General features: G+C 32.7%; 1 protein-coding gene across 1 annotated transcript in view; it reads left to right on the forward strand.

Annotated features, from left to right (window-relative positions):
* The window catches only part of LOC140450153 (alpha-lactalbumin-like), an 84931-nt gene that overhangs the window by 41447 nt on the left and 29824 nt on the right, over window positions 1–13660 (forward strand). The window lies entirely within an intron of this gene.

Below are 13660 nucleotides of genomic sequence, written 5' to 3' on the forward strand. Positions count from 1 at the left end.
ATTAGATATATATATGTGTGTTTCATAATAGATATAATAAAGATAATTTCAAAAACTGCTTACAAACTAATTCTTTGAGAACCCCTATATATATATATATATATATATATATATATATATATATATATATATATATATATATATATATATATATATTATTATATAAAACACTCATTGCTTATAAAACATCATACATTTTGTGACGAATTACGATTTTTGTTCCCCCCTTTATATTAAACTTCACTTTAGGCTATGTTGATTTGGTAATGGGTATAGTTTAGATTTTTTGTATCATGATTAGGATCCAATTTAGGTAAATAATTTACACACCAAAAATCAAACAAAAAAAGATTTACAAATTAAGCATCAGTTTAGATTATGAATTATTTTTTTTTTGAAAAAATATTTCTGATTTAATATTTTCATGGCCAACCTAATAAAATTTTACCTAATTACTTTTGCAATTAATGTTTTGCTCAAAAATCACGAATTACACACAAATTGAAGCAATATGGTATTGAAAGTGCTAAAGAAATAATAAAATATAGGGTGTTGCATTTAAGAAAACAGAAAATACTCATTCCAAGTTTCGACCAATCCTGTATACCTAAATTTAATACCTATTCTTCTATATTACTAATTTTGTACAATAGTAGACTATACTAAAAAATCGTTAGAATAATATACAGAGTTCTACAGAGTGCTACGAAACTAATTAAAAAAGCTTAATTATCTTTTAAACTACCTCGTATAACTTTCCAAAACCGTATATTGCAAAAACAAGAATATGGAGTAGAGTTAAATGTAAAAATATACAGGGTGTTCTATTTAAAAAAGATAAGTTTGTTCTACCCTGTCAATATGGGTGGCCGTGTATATTTAAAAATATTTAAGTATCGTCCTATCTATGCCCCATCTTTTACTTTAAACATTTTTTTCGTGTCTCTTGCGACACATGGTTAATTGGATTCTGTCCCGCACTAATAATTAATTATAACAGGTTTCTTAGAATTCTGTCGTTGATGGATAATGTAGTTTTTATAGGGGGCAATTCCTTATAAACGAGTAACGTCCATTTGTCGTTAGATATACGGATGGTACCTTCTTCGTGATAGAAGATTCCGACTGTGTTATTTATGGGAGAGAGGTGAAATTGAAATTGGGCGACTGAAAGAAGTCCATAGAATCTACAAAGAAGAAATTTATTCAAAGTATGGTTTAAGTCTGTCAAAATTTACTTTAGAAGTTTGATTGGTTTGGAGATTTGAGATAATAGCAGAATTTGTAAATAATTCTTGAATTTGAAAGGGGCCATTAAATAAATTATTCGATTTTAATTTAATTTGAGATTCTTTTACATATACCTTGTCACCGATTTTTAAGTTAGGTCGTTGTGTTGAAATAGTTTCATCAAATCTTTTTTTATGTACTGTGTCAAAAACATGGAGCATTTAGAGGTGAAAAGTTTCAAACAAGGACAAATCTTAGATTTATATGCGCGAAAAATTATTTTGAATATTTTGATATATAAAACAAAAACAAATTCCAATCTGACTCCAACACAAATTGTTTCTACAACAAGTACAGCGCTGGGTGTTAGCGATAGGACAGTCTGGAAAATTCGTCAGAAAGGATTGGATTATTATGGAGACTTACCCAAAATTCTAAAAAACCCACGTAAACGGACCAAGAAGGAAACCAATCGGGAGTTTACCTACGATGAGAATATCAGGAGCCAATTGAGAAGACTTGTTCACATGGAATTGTTCTTAAAGAACATACATCCCACAATCAAAGCTATCCTGGATGCCGTTAATTTACACGAACATTTGCCTAAATTTTCCAAAAGTACTCTATATCGACTATTGCGAGATACGGGGTTTGTTTATGAAAAAAGAGGAAAGAAAGCAGTAATGATGGAACGTCCTGACATAATAAATTATTATAAGTATAGGCTTATAGGAGGCATAAATTTCTTAGAAAAATACAGAATTATCGAAATTAAGGATACAATATTTTCTATTTAGATGAAAGTTGGGTAAATATCGGACATACAGTAAATAAGGTATGGATGGATTCAACCATAACAAGTTATAAGGATGCATTTTTAAAAGGCTGGAGTACTGGTCTAAATGATCCAAAACAAAGAGGTCCAAGATTTGTCTTGTTACATGTTGGATCTGATAAAGGTTTTCTACCAAATTCAGAATGTGTATTTTTAGCAAAAAAAGATTCAGGCGACTACCATGACGAAATGAACGGCTAGTCTTTCGAAGACTGGTTTGAAAATAATCTAATCGCAAACCTCCCAAAAGGAGAAAAAAATGTGAGAAAGAAGTTCCTGGAACAAACAACAAATTCAAGAATGGTTACGAGAGAAGGATATATTTTATGAAGATTATTAAAAGTCAGAACTATTGGATGTAGCAAACAGTTATGCAGATATATACGACAAGTATAACATCGAAACTTTGGTCGAGAAATACGGCGCAGAAGTATTACGATTGCCTCCCTATCACTGTGAGCTTAATCCAATAGAGATGGTTTGGAGCCAAGTTAAAAATTACGTTGCAGCCCGAAACACTGACTTTAAAAAAGATCGTGTTCAACAACTCATCCATGAAGCGTTTGCCAATGTCTCTACTGAACAGTGGCAAAATTATATACAGCATGTCATCAGAATTGAAAAAGAAATGTGGATAGCTGACAACCTACAAGAAGATATCCTAACGGTGATTATCACAGCCAACACCGGCAGTTCCAGTGAGGACGATTTTTCCGAAATGGAGTAGAGACCAGACATTGTTATTGTAAGTCTTACCTTTATTCATTAGGTAGCGTTTAGGCTACATAAATTTTTATTCTTTTATTAGCGTAATTTTATTCTTTGGTGTATACATACTTTTCTGTGTAATAATTGTTGAGACTGTTAATAGTAATAATTGATCTAAGTAGGTATATATCCTGTCGGTATATAAATTAACAATTTAAATTTGTAGCCACTACGGTGCTACGATTTTTTTTGTAGCAGTTTACCCAGTAGATTCCATTCTGTTGTTACACCCTGTATAATTTAGTAAAAAAGATTTTAAAGAAAATAGTTTTATTAAATTTTGTGTAATTTGCAAAATCTTGAAGTTGTAAATAATGTTACATTTGTTTCTCGAAGGGATTGAATTTTTTAATTACTATTGTAATGCATTGAAGATTGGTGTTTCATTTAATAACGATGTAAAGCAAATAGACATTCTATATTCATTTTGTGAGTCTTCGTTTATTACAAATTTAGCATTAAGGGGGTGTTTTATTATTTTACTGAAGATGTAATAACAGATTTAAATAGCACCATTTTAATAAAGATATAATTAGAGATTTAAATCAACATATGTTTTTTAGTTAAGTTATTTTACTAGTTAACCAACTTGTCTTTTGTTATTGTACAGGAATAAAATACTTTTTAATTTAATTTAATTTTTATTTAAATATAAACATCTAATTATAGCATTTATTTTACAAAATTCTGTTAAATAAATAGGTTTTCAGTTAATAATGAAAATTGTAAAAGTTGGTTATGTTTTTATTTATTAATTTGTTTATTGTTTTACTCAATTATTGTGGTTTCATAATGACCCCAAGGTAACGTGTCATGAGAATTTTGTTGCAAGTAACGTTTATCATCGTACGGACTTAATGCAATTTTTTTCTTGTGTTATTGTAAAGAGATCATGGGCGTAGGAACGAAACGTTGATTGGGAGACACTTTTAGTTGTAAATTCGTTTAAACACTTAACATAATCTTCGAAAGTAATGTTATTTTTTACCGTTGAATATTTAACCCCCTCAGATTTTTTTGTGACACCTAAATTATTTACAATTCTTTCAATATTTGCATCATCCATATTATTCTTGTATTTATCCCATAATGATGAAATTGTCATAGATGCATGTCAGTAACATAATATCGGTCTTCATGTACAATCAGTGGTGGCACCTGGTGTAAAGTATTGGGGGTGCACACATATTATATATACCATATAAAAATAGATAACACCATAGGCATCCGCTTCAGCCCTATTTCCGTAAGCAATAGTTTTTTGAGTGTCGTCAAATTGTAAAAATCAAAGGATCTTATTAAGAAACTACAATAAATAATGTATTTTATTAAACTTAAAATTATAATTTAGTTTTTAAATGTTACAAGCAAGTTTTGTATTGAAAATCAAGTCCCTGTCTTTTTTGAGATAAATTCTTCAATAACCAATTCATTAAAATTTGGAATTTCTTGAATCATTTTTTTTTTCAATTGATAACATGGTGAGTGCAGTTAGTCGATCCTGGCCCATAGTACTTCTAAGGAAAGTTTTGATACGTTTCAATGTAGAGAAACATCGTTCTGCTTCTGCTGTTGTCATTGGCATCGTAACAAGTACTTGAAGAATTAAATTAATTTCAGAAAAATCTTCTTGCAAATTATTTTCAATCAAAAATTTAAGTAAGTGAACTGCTCCGGAAAGTTCTTTAAAATCGGATCTTCTATAAACAATTTCCAATTCAGTCCTTAATTTGTTTTTATTTAAAAAGGGATAATTGTTAATTGCTGATTCCAATGTCAATGTAGGAAAATTTGAGCTGTATATTTCACAATTGTCCACTGAAAATAATTTTGCTATTTCCAAATGTCCTGTAAACAAAAACCTGCTTTTAATTTCAGATAGTATAGTATCGCAAACTTCCTTAGCTTGAATAATTGTGGAGATATAAGAATTTCTGTCATCTTTCTTCCGTCTCTTCCTGGATTAACTATCGTCAATGTCTGTTAAGTCGGTTTCTCTTATAGTGTGAATATTGTCTCTTTCTTTTTGTATCTTTTCTTCAAATGTAGTTAGGCATCGTTTTACGATTACGGAATCAGTAGCAGTTTTTTGTATTTGTGAATATAGTATGTGAAAGTGGGGCATAACACGATGAAAAACTTTCAACCAAAATACAAATTTATCATCATTCAATAACCTTAAAAGTGCACCTGCTTTTGTTATGATACCAGATTGCCTAGATGTGGATTGTATTCTTTCCATGCACTCTATTAGGCTTCTCTATTTTCATACACCATGTTCACCGTTCTAATTTTGAAATTCCATCTTGTAGCAGATGATGACGGAACCCTATTTCCCACAACTTCATCTAATATGGCAACTCTCTTAGGTGAATTTGAAAAAAAAAATAGTAATGTCGGCCAAATCAGCAAAAGATATGCATACATTAGTATTTATGCTTGTTGCCTGAGACATTAACAAATTTAACTGATGCGCATAACAATGTATATAATTGGCATATCTAAATTAATCCTGAATGAGTTTATGCACACCCCCATGAACGCCACACATAACACTTGCTCCGTCATAGCTTTGAGAAATTAACTTATCGGAACTTGATAAAACACAACTTAAACATTCTTCTATGCAGCCAGCTAAGGAAACAGCATCGTGGTTATTTGGTTTTAAAAAAGTCCAAAATCTTTCAACAGGGGTCCCGTCTTGTAAAGTGTAACGATAAACTATAACCATTTAAAAAATATTTGAAATGTTACTAGTTTCATCACTCACAATGGAAACAAATTTTGAAGCAGCAATTTCTTTTTTGATATGTGCCTGACACACTGAAAGCATACAATCGAGTAAATCATTTTGAATGTCTTTTGACGTTCCTTTAAACACAGTAGCTTGCTGCAAATGGTCTTTGAGAGCTAAATTCAATTCGGCGGAAAAAATTTATGAGACCTTTAAATATACCAGGATTTATTGAATCCTTTCTTTCATCATGGCCGCGGAGAGCAAGTTCAAAAGCACCACAAAATTTGACACAGTTTATAATTTTTGATAAGGTGTATCTATTATTTTTTATTTGTTCATTATGTTTTGCAATATTTAATCGGTATGCACTATTTAGTTGTTGACGAATATCTTGTTTACCTAATAAATTGAAACCTAATTTAGCAGATATGTGTGACTTTGAATGTTGATGCTTTTTAATTTTTTCGGATAAATGAACTAAGTCTTTACTGCCATATTTTGTCCATTCTGATTCCTCATCTTCAAATAGCAAACACGGAAAACAGTAAAGAGTATTGGTAGTAGGACACTCACACAACCAGTCAGTTTTTTCATAAATCTCAATTTTAAATGATCGTTTATAATCCCGACTTTTGCATTTTGTTACCTTCGAAATTAACAAATTTGGTTTAGGACGACCGGCACTTTTAATTTTTCTTCTAAAGATGGTGAAGAAAATTTAATTGATTTTAAATAATCCACGCTAACATTCACGCTCTCCATTCTTAAATTGTTTGAAACTTTATAAGCAACACTAACACCGCAAAATTTAAATGTGTATTTGCCGTCCGTACAAGTTACAATGACAATAGGATTTAGGATCACCGATCACAATCGATTTGTGTACACCAGGCCAGCTATAACGCTGGGCTATTGCGGGGAAGTGGGAAGTGCGGTCGGTGGTATTGGGCCAATGAAAATTAATTTTTAGCTGAGCAGTGCTCTGGAGATTGTGTCTCATGTCTCGAACCCGTGAAGTTTCCGCATGTCTAAATAGAATAAAAATAACTAAATGTTACCTATTACTTATAAGCTGCTCGGATCTGTAATTTCTGATTTCAGTTACGGTTAATTAGTTGATTAAAAATATTATTTACATAATAATAAATTTTAAATATTTATATAAATGTTTGTATAAAAATAATTGTGGGAGTGCACGTGCACATTATGAAGGAACCGCCACTGTGTACAACATGCTATATTCCAAAATATTTTTAATACCGAATGAAATCCAAACAGTTTGTGCATTATGATACATATTTTTGAAGACGTGTTCATCTGATAACGAGCTGTAAAATTTATCAATTGATGGTAGTTGCGTTTCATTCAATTTATTCAAAGAATCAATATATTCATATGAGAATATGCCTTTTCTTTTCAATAATTCCATTTGTTCGGTATTCGCGTTTGAAAATTCAACAGCTAAATATCTTAAATCCTCAGGTTGTAATGTAGCAGACAACTTGTCCAATGATGAATTTAAAAATCTCAGTGAATCAACAAATCTCAGCCTTATGATGGATTCGGATTCGTTTATTGTTAATGAAATATAATTTTCTTTGTTTATTGGCAGTAGGATGATACTACCCCTTTTCGCTAAATCTCTAATCATGATATGTGAATCGTAACCACTGAGATTATGAAAAAAAAAATTAGGACGACGAAAAGTTTTTTGAAATTTAAATTGCACACTTGGTGTGCGAATCCTCGAAAATCCCCGGTATAATAATCATGATCACGAACAATTACATCCTTATCTGAAAACGTTTTTCACAAATGTGACAATTAGATGCATCATTAATACAGGGTGTAGCAATCATAGGTACAATATCTTTAATTTTTCCTTGCACAAATATCGCCAACTCGGAGATTTCCTTGACAAACCAATCCATGCAATTTTCACCTGCGTAACTTTGATAAAACGACAGAGATTTTACGTAATAACTTGCACTAAAGGCCTTATGCTGCTGATATTTAATTGTTTTGCATTTTAACGGAGTGTGTTTAACTTTATGTAACATTGACTTAAAATCGGCGACATAGACGACAAAAGGAGTCGTTTGTTTATAAATATGATTTTTAAACTCAACATGTTGATATGATGGAAACGAAAAAATATTTTCTTACAATATTTTGAATGATCTTTCAATCTGTCAAAACTGCTAAAATAATTCAAGCACCTATCACATCAATTTTTTTTACTTTTATGCTTATTTAACTGACTGAATATAAGTCGCGACATATCTTTAATCCTACAATAATGATATTTAATTTCTACAGATTCATCGTGAGCCATAGGTGCTTCGTAGTTATTTAATTTTGAAAAATATTTATCCTGTACAATTAATAAATTTACTCTCTCTCTCCAATAGCGCTACAGCCCAAATCTGGCCTTGGCCTCCTCCAAACTATGCCTCCAACCTTGTCGGTCCCGCGCCGATCTTCTTCAGGTTCTCACGTCTAGCAAATTTTGCGCGTCCGCTGCCACTTCATCCTCCCATCTTTTCCGTGGCCTTCCTTTTGGTCTTGCGCCCTCCATTTTACTATCAGGTAAGGGCTTTTTTCGGCAATCTTTCTGTCTCCATTCTTACTACATGACCAGCCCAGCGAAGTCTCTGAAGTTTAACGAATTCTGAGATCGGTGTCTCTTTGAACAGTTGGTAGAGTTCATGGTTATACCTGGATCTCCATATTCCGTTTTCGTTAATAGATCCAAATATCTTTCTTAGGACTTTTCTTTCGAAGACTTCCAGTTTTCCTTTTTTCTCTTCTGTCATCACCCATGTCTCGCATCCATAACATACTATTGGTCTGATAATAGTTTTGTAGACCTTGATTTTCGATCTCCAGTGTGTGTTTTTGGAGCGAAACACATGATCGAGTGAAAAATAATTTGTTTTTTTTTCCTTTGTTTCCCTCTACTATTCTTCTTTGGATTTCTGGTTCTTCTGTTCCATCCGTGTTTAATGTAATTCCTCAAAATGTGAAACTTTCTACCGTTTCAATATCGTCCTCTAATTCAACTATGCGTCTGTTTCCCCTATCTCTTGCCTGTGTTAACTTTTTTCTCTTTTGAATATTTATTTCTAGTCCAGTCTCTTTTGCCTTTGATTTTAATTGTGAATATCTTGATGTCGTTTCTTGGTGAGCTGTCATATACTTCTTCTAGCAGTTCGTAGAAATTTTCTTTTATTTCCATGCTATGTTCTTCTGTTGGGCAATGTATGTTAATGATTGAGATATTAAAGAATTTTGTTTTCATTCTTAGTTTACATATTCTCTCATTCACTGCTTTGAAATCTAATATGGCGTGTTTAATCTTATTGTCAACTATGAAAGCTACTCCGAACTCTTTCTTTCCGCTCTCTTTTCCGCTATACAGTATAGTTTGCGTTTTTGTGTCTTTTGTTCCATGTCCTAGCCATTTAGTTTTTTGTATTGCTGCTAGTTCTATTTTGTATTTTCTGAGCTCGTTAAGTAATGATGCTTGTGCTCCTGGTTTATTCAATGTTAGGACATTCCAGGTACCGAGTGCGTAGTCTATATTTCTTTGCTTAAGTCGTCGTCGATAAGACCGATCTATCCGAGGCTTATTTAAAGGTTTCGTGGTGTTATACTTTTTACGGTAACGGGTTACCGGCCCATTGCCCAACCCCCAACCTGGAGGACCAGAATTTTCTGTCAGGGTTTATTCCCTTAGCCGATATGTTCCAGTTTTTAGGCGCCAGAAACTCGCCTGTCACCCCCTCTCGTCTGCTACATAACGTACAACCATTGTACGCCATGCCTTCGGGGACGTGAGAGTAGGATTTGTTGGCAGAAGCTGAGTTCTATTTCTAGGACCCCCGGCTCTTTCGTCGGAAACAGTGGACATTACTCGGAGTTTTATTACAGTATGAGCATCGGCAACCCATACTGCCTCCAAGATCCTTTACTAACCTTAAACCACTAAATATAAAACCACTAAAAATAAATTTACATGTTTAGTTAATTTTGTTTTGCATAGCCTTACCGGTGTTGTTACGTAAAATGTTCTCTCTTTAGCAACGTTCATTTCTAACCCGTAAACGTTTACAGAAATGTTTCAAATTTTGAAATACCCTTAATAGTCACCCGCTTACGTAAGCTTGCGTTCTGGCCACCATCTTGAAAAGTGGTTCCGTACGGTATGGTTTACATGGACTAATGCATGAGGAATTCGGACTTTTTCTATTTCGGACTTTTTAGAGATGCCTTTTTCTCTGTGGTCTAGAGATGTGTTGATATTGATCTCTAGTATTTTCGGGAAATGAGCTACTGAGCTTTTTGTCAGCGGATTATTTTCTGTGGACTTATGTGTTTCGTGTCTAACTTTATGTAGGATGAGGGTGAGGGTTTTGAAGTTTGTATAAAGTATTCTAGTTTTAAGTTCTATTACACGTTCATAATGATCTAGAAAATCTAGACCTATTATGCCATCATAATCAATGTCTAATTGTCAATAAAAACTTAATGAGAAGTTACCTTCAGTAAAAGGAATAAGCACAGATTCTGTAATTAGCAGTTTTTCGTCGGTTATGCCTTGTATGATAACTTTCTTAGGGAATCTATTTTGATAATTTCGTGCAGTATTCTCTTTAAATACTGATTCCTGCACCGATATCAACTAAAAGTTTAAAGGTATTTGTAGCGTCATTGATATAGTATAAATTTTTGAAGGTCATTATGTGAACGGGGCTTACAGGAATGTCTGTTCGGGGAAATTTAGATTTGAATCGAAATTATCAAATTAGGCTTAGAATTTGTTCCTGTATATTCACAATATCTGTAGAAAGATTCGTTTGAATTGGGGGATGGTTTTGGTGAGGAAGCGAGAGAAAATCCTGATACTCCTCTGTATATCATTGATATAATCGTAATATTGTTCGGTTTCAAGATAATTTTCTGTATAGTAATCTCCATTAGATTCTATAAATTTATCAGGGTATTCATTAAAACATGAGTCCTTTGTTGGTCATTTTGTAAGTTTGGGTTTCTTTGGATGACAGATGGCCGATTTTGCATTTGATTTTGAGACATAAAAGTCGGTCTCTATGGGTTTGAAATTTTGTTTATTGGAAGAGTATTGGTTTTGATTATTTTGGTAGTTTTGCGGTCTATTATATTGATTTTTGGTAAGAAGGTGGACGTGAGGAACGGCATTCTTTACTTAAATGGCCAATACGACCACATTTTGTGCATTTAGAAAAATCAGATGAAGGTCTTCTCATCGGTTGTGGATTTTTTTAATTAATATCTTTATTTGACTTTTGAGTTTCGAAATATGACACCTGAAGCTCCCGTCGTGTACGATTGCTAGCTTTGATAAGATCAGGAGGGTTACTAGCCCTAATAATTTGTCCTAAACGGGGCTCTAATCCCGTTAAAATAGTATTTAATGCCATAGAATCGAATAAATTACATTGGGCGATCTTTTGGTCTGAGGTTAGGTTTGATTTTTGGATTGAGGCGTGCATTTTTGCATTCAGGACTTGTAGTCTATTGAAGAAGTGTAAAGGGGATTTATTTGATAACTGTCGAAGTCTTTGTAGGTCATATATTAAAGAAGTAAGGTCTCTGCTATGTCGGAAAAAAATATTTAGGAATATATAAAGTTTATATGGTTCGATTTCCGCTTGAGTTTGGGAACGTGTTTCAGGCATTTTGAAATGTTAATGGGAATGGTATGAAAACAGAGTATAACAAAGTAAACAAAATATAAATATGGTGTGAAATGAAATAAATAAAAATTACAAAGAGTAAAATATAGCAATAACATAAAATAAAATACTTCTTCTTCTTCTTCCTATGCCGTCCCCATTAACGGAGGTTGGCGACCACATTTTTAAAAGCTTCTCTGTCTTTTGCAACGTGGAATAATTCGTCTACAGTCATGTTTGTCCAGTCTCGAATATTTCGCAGCCATGACTTCCTCTTTCTACCTATTCCCTTTTTGTCATCGACTCTACCCTGCATGATGACCTGCAGAAGACTATATTTATTATTTCTTAGTATGTGTCCAAGGTATGCAGTCTTGCGTACTTTTATCGTTCTCAACAATTTTTTGTCTCGACCCATCCTTCTCAGCACTTCCTCATTGGTGACCCTGGCAGTCCATGGAATTCTTAACATTCTTCGGTATATCCAAAGTTCAAAGGCTTCAATCTTTTTAACTATTTGCGCTTTTAGTGTCCATGTTTCTACCCCGTACAATAGTTGCGACCAGACGTAACATTCAACAAACCTCAGTCTCAGCGCAGTATTCAGATTTTTGTCACAGAACAATTGTTTGAATTTTAAGAAGGCTGCCCTTGCCATTTCTATTCGTACCCGGATCTCTTGGTCTGGATCTAATTCTGTGTTGATGTAAGCTCCCAGATATTTATATTTTGTCACTCTCTCTATTTGCTGTCCACCAAGAGTTAGTTGTTCATTATTTATTGGACTCCTTGATACTATCATAAATTTGGTCTTATCTGTGTTGATGTCAAGTCCCATTTGAATGCATTCACTATTTATTGCATCTACAATAAATAAAATACAATAAAATAAAATATTTCCTTATTAGATAATCAAATTGGCTTGCTATGAAGTCAATTTTATATAAAAATAATGTTGCAAATATTGAAATATCAAAACGAGATGATTTAATTACTTACATTAACAGAAGCATCGAGGTCGTCTTGTTTTCAATCAGAATCTGCTACCAGGGGCTTAACTAGGTGTTCCTTTTGTAGAATCCTGTTGAATGAGGACGGCTTGTAGATTCTTTTTCCGTTAAGGGATTGGGATTCGTTGTTGCTAGTTAGTTTCCTTGTTCTATTAACGTTAACCGAATCCTACTGACTGCGCAATTATTATATCACTTATTTCTTCTTCGACTTTTTAAAAAACACTATTAAAAATTTTTATTACAATTATTTTTATAACTTAAACTGACAAGGTACAAAAATGAAATAACAATAACTACGACGTTGTATCGAGGATGACGAGATTTTGACTAGTGTCCTAAAATGATAATGATCCTTTATTTATAATATCGCTAAAAGTAACGATTTGGCATTCCCACGATAGCCAACGGCTGCTTCGATGTTTGTGGCGGGGCATGGCTCAGCTATTTCTATGGGAACTGCCTAAAGTAAGGTAACAATAATATCAAAATTATAAGATGAGTAAAAGCATGTAGACTTTGATATGCAAAGGTAATTATTGATAAACAACTCAAAAATACATATAAACTTCACTTGATATGTCAAATAAGACAAAGTTCTACACAAAAGAGATATAGTAACTGCATAAAACAAGTTCTAGAAGACTAAGAATAAGTTAATAATGAAAATAAGATATTGATACATAAGAAATGTTATCCTCACTAAATATAAACCAGGGATCTACACAAAAGAATAAAGTACTGCATAATTATAGTTTAAAAAAGATAGAAGAAAACAAGTGAAAGTAGGTATATTACAATCAAACTTCAAAGCGCCATAATTCTACACTAGATTTCTAAAAGTAGATTGCATAGAATTATTTTAACTCCAAAAGAAATAAGAAAAAAAATCATCCAAAAAATATATATACCTACAATACAGGACAGTGCCAGCTTCAATAGGGTCAGTTAGTTCTTCTTCTACTTTTATATTTATTATGTTGTTTTGGTCGATATTTTCGATTGTTTTGATTGCTTATTATGATAAGGTGTCTCTCTTGCGTACAATAAGTGGATAACGTCCATTAATTTAACCCAGTAAAATGCCTTATTAAGGTCCACGAAACATAGATGTTCCAGTTTTTTGTATTCCAATGATTTTCCTTGCACTTGCCTCATTATAAATTTAGCGTCAGTGCATGATCTTCGCGACCTAAAACCTTGTTGTTCTTCTGCTAGTGTTATAATTTCATTCAGTCTATTTGTTATCACTTTGGTTGTTAATTTTAGTGCTGTGTTTAATAAATTAATTCCTATATGGAGACAAACGTGGCAAATGCCTATTGCATATACACCGATGGCTCCAAAATGAAAGAAGGCTCAG

Source organism: Diabrotica undecimpunctata, chromosome 9, assembly GCF_040954645.1.
Source record: "Diabrotica undecimpunctata isolate CICGRU chromosome 9, icDiaUnde3, whole genome shotgun sequence".
Classification (NCBI taxonomy): domain Eukaryota; kingdom Metazoa; phylum Arthropoda; class Insecta; order Coleoptera; family Chrysomelidae; genus Diabrotica; species Diabrotica undecimpunctata.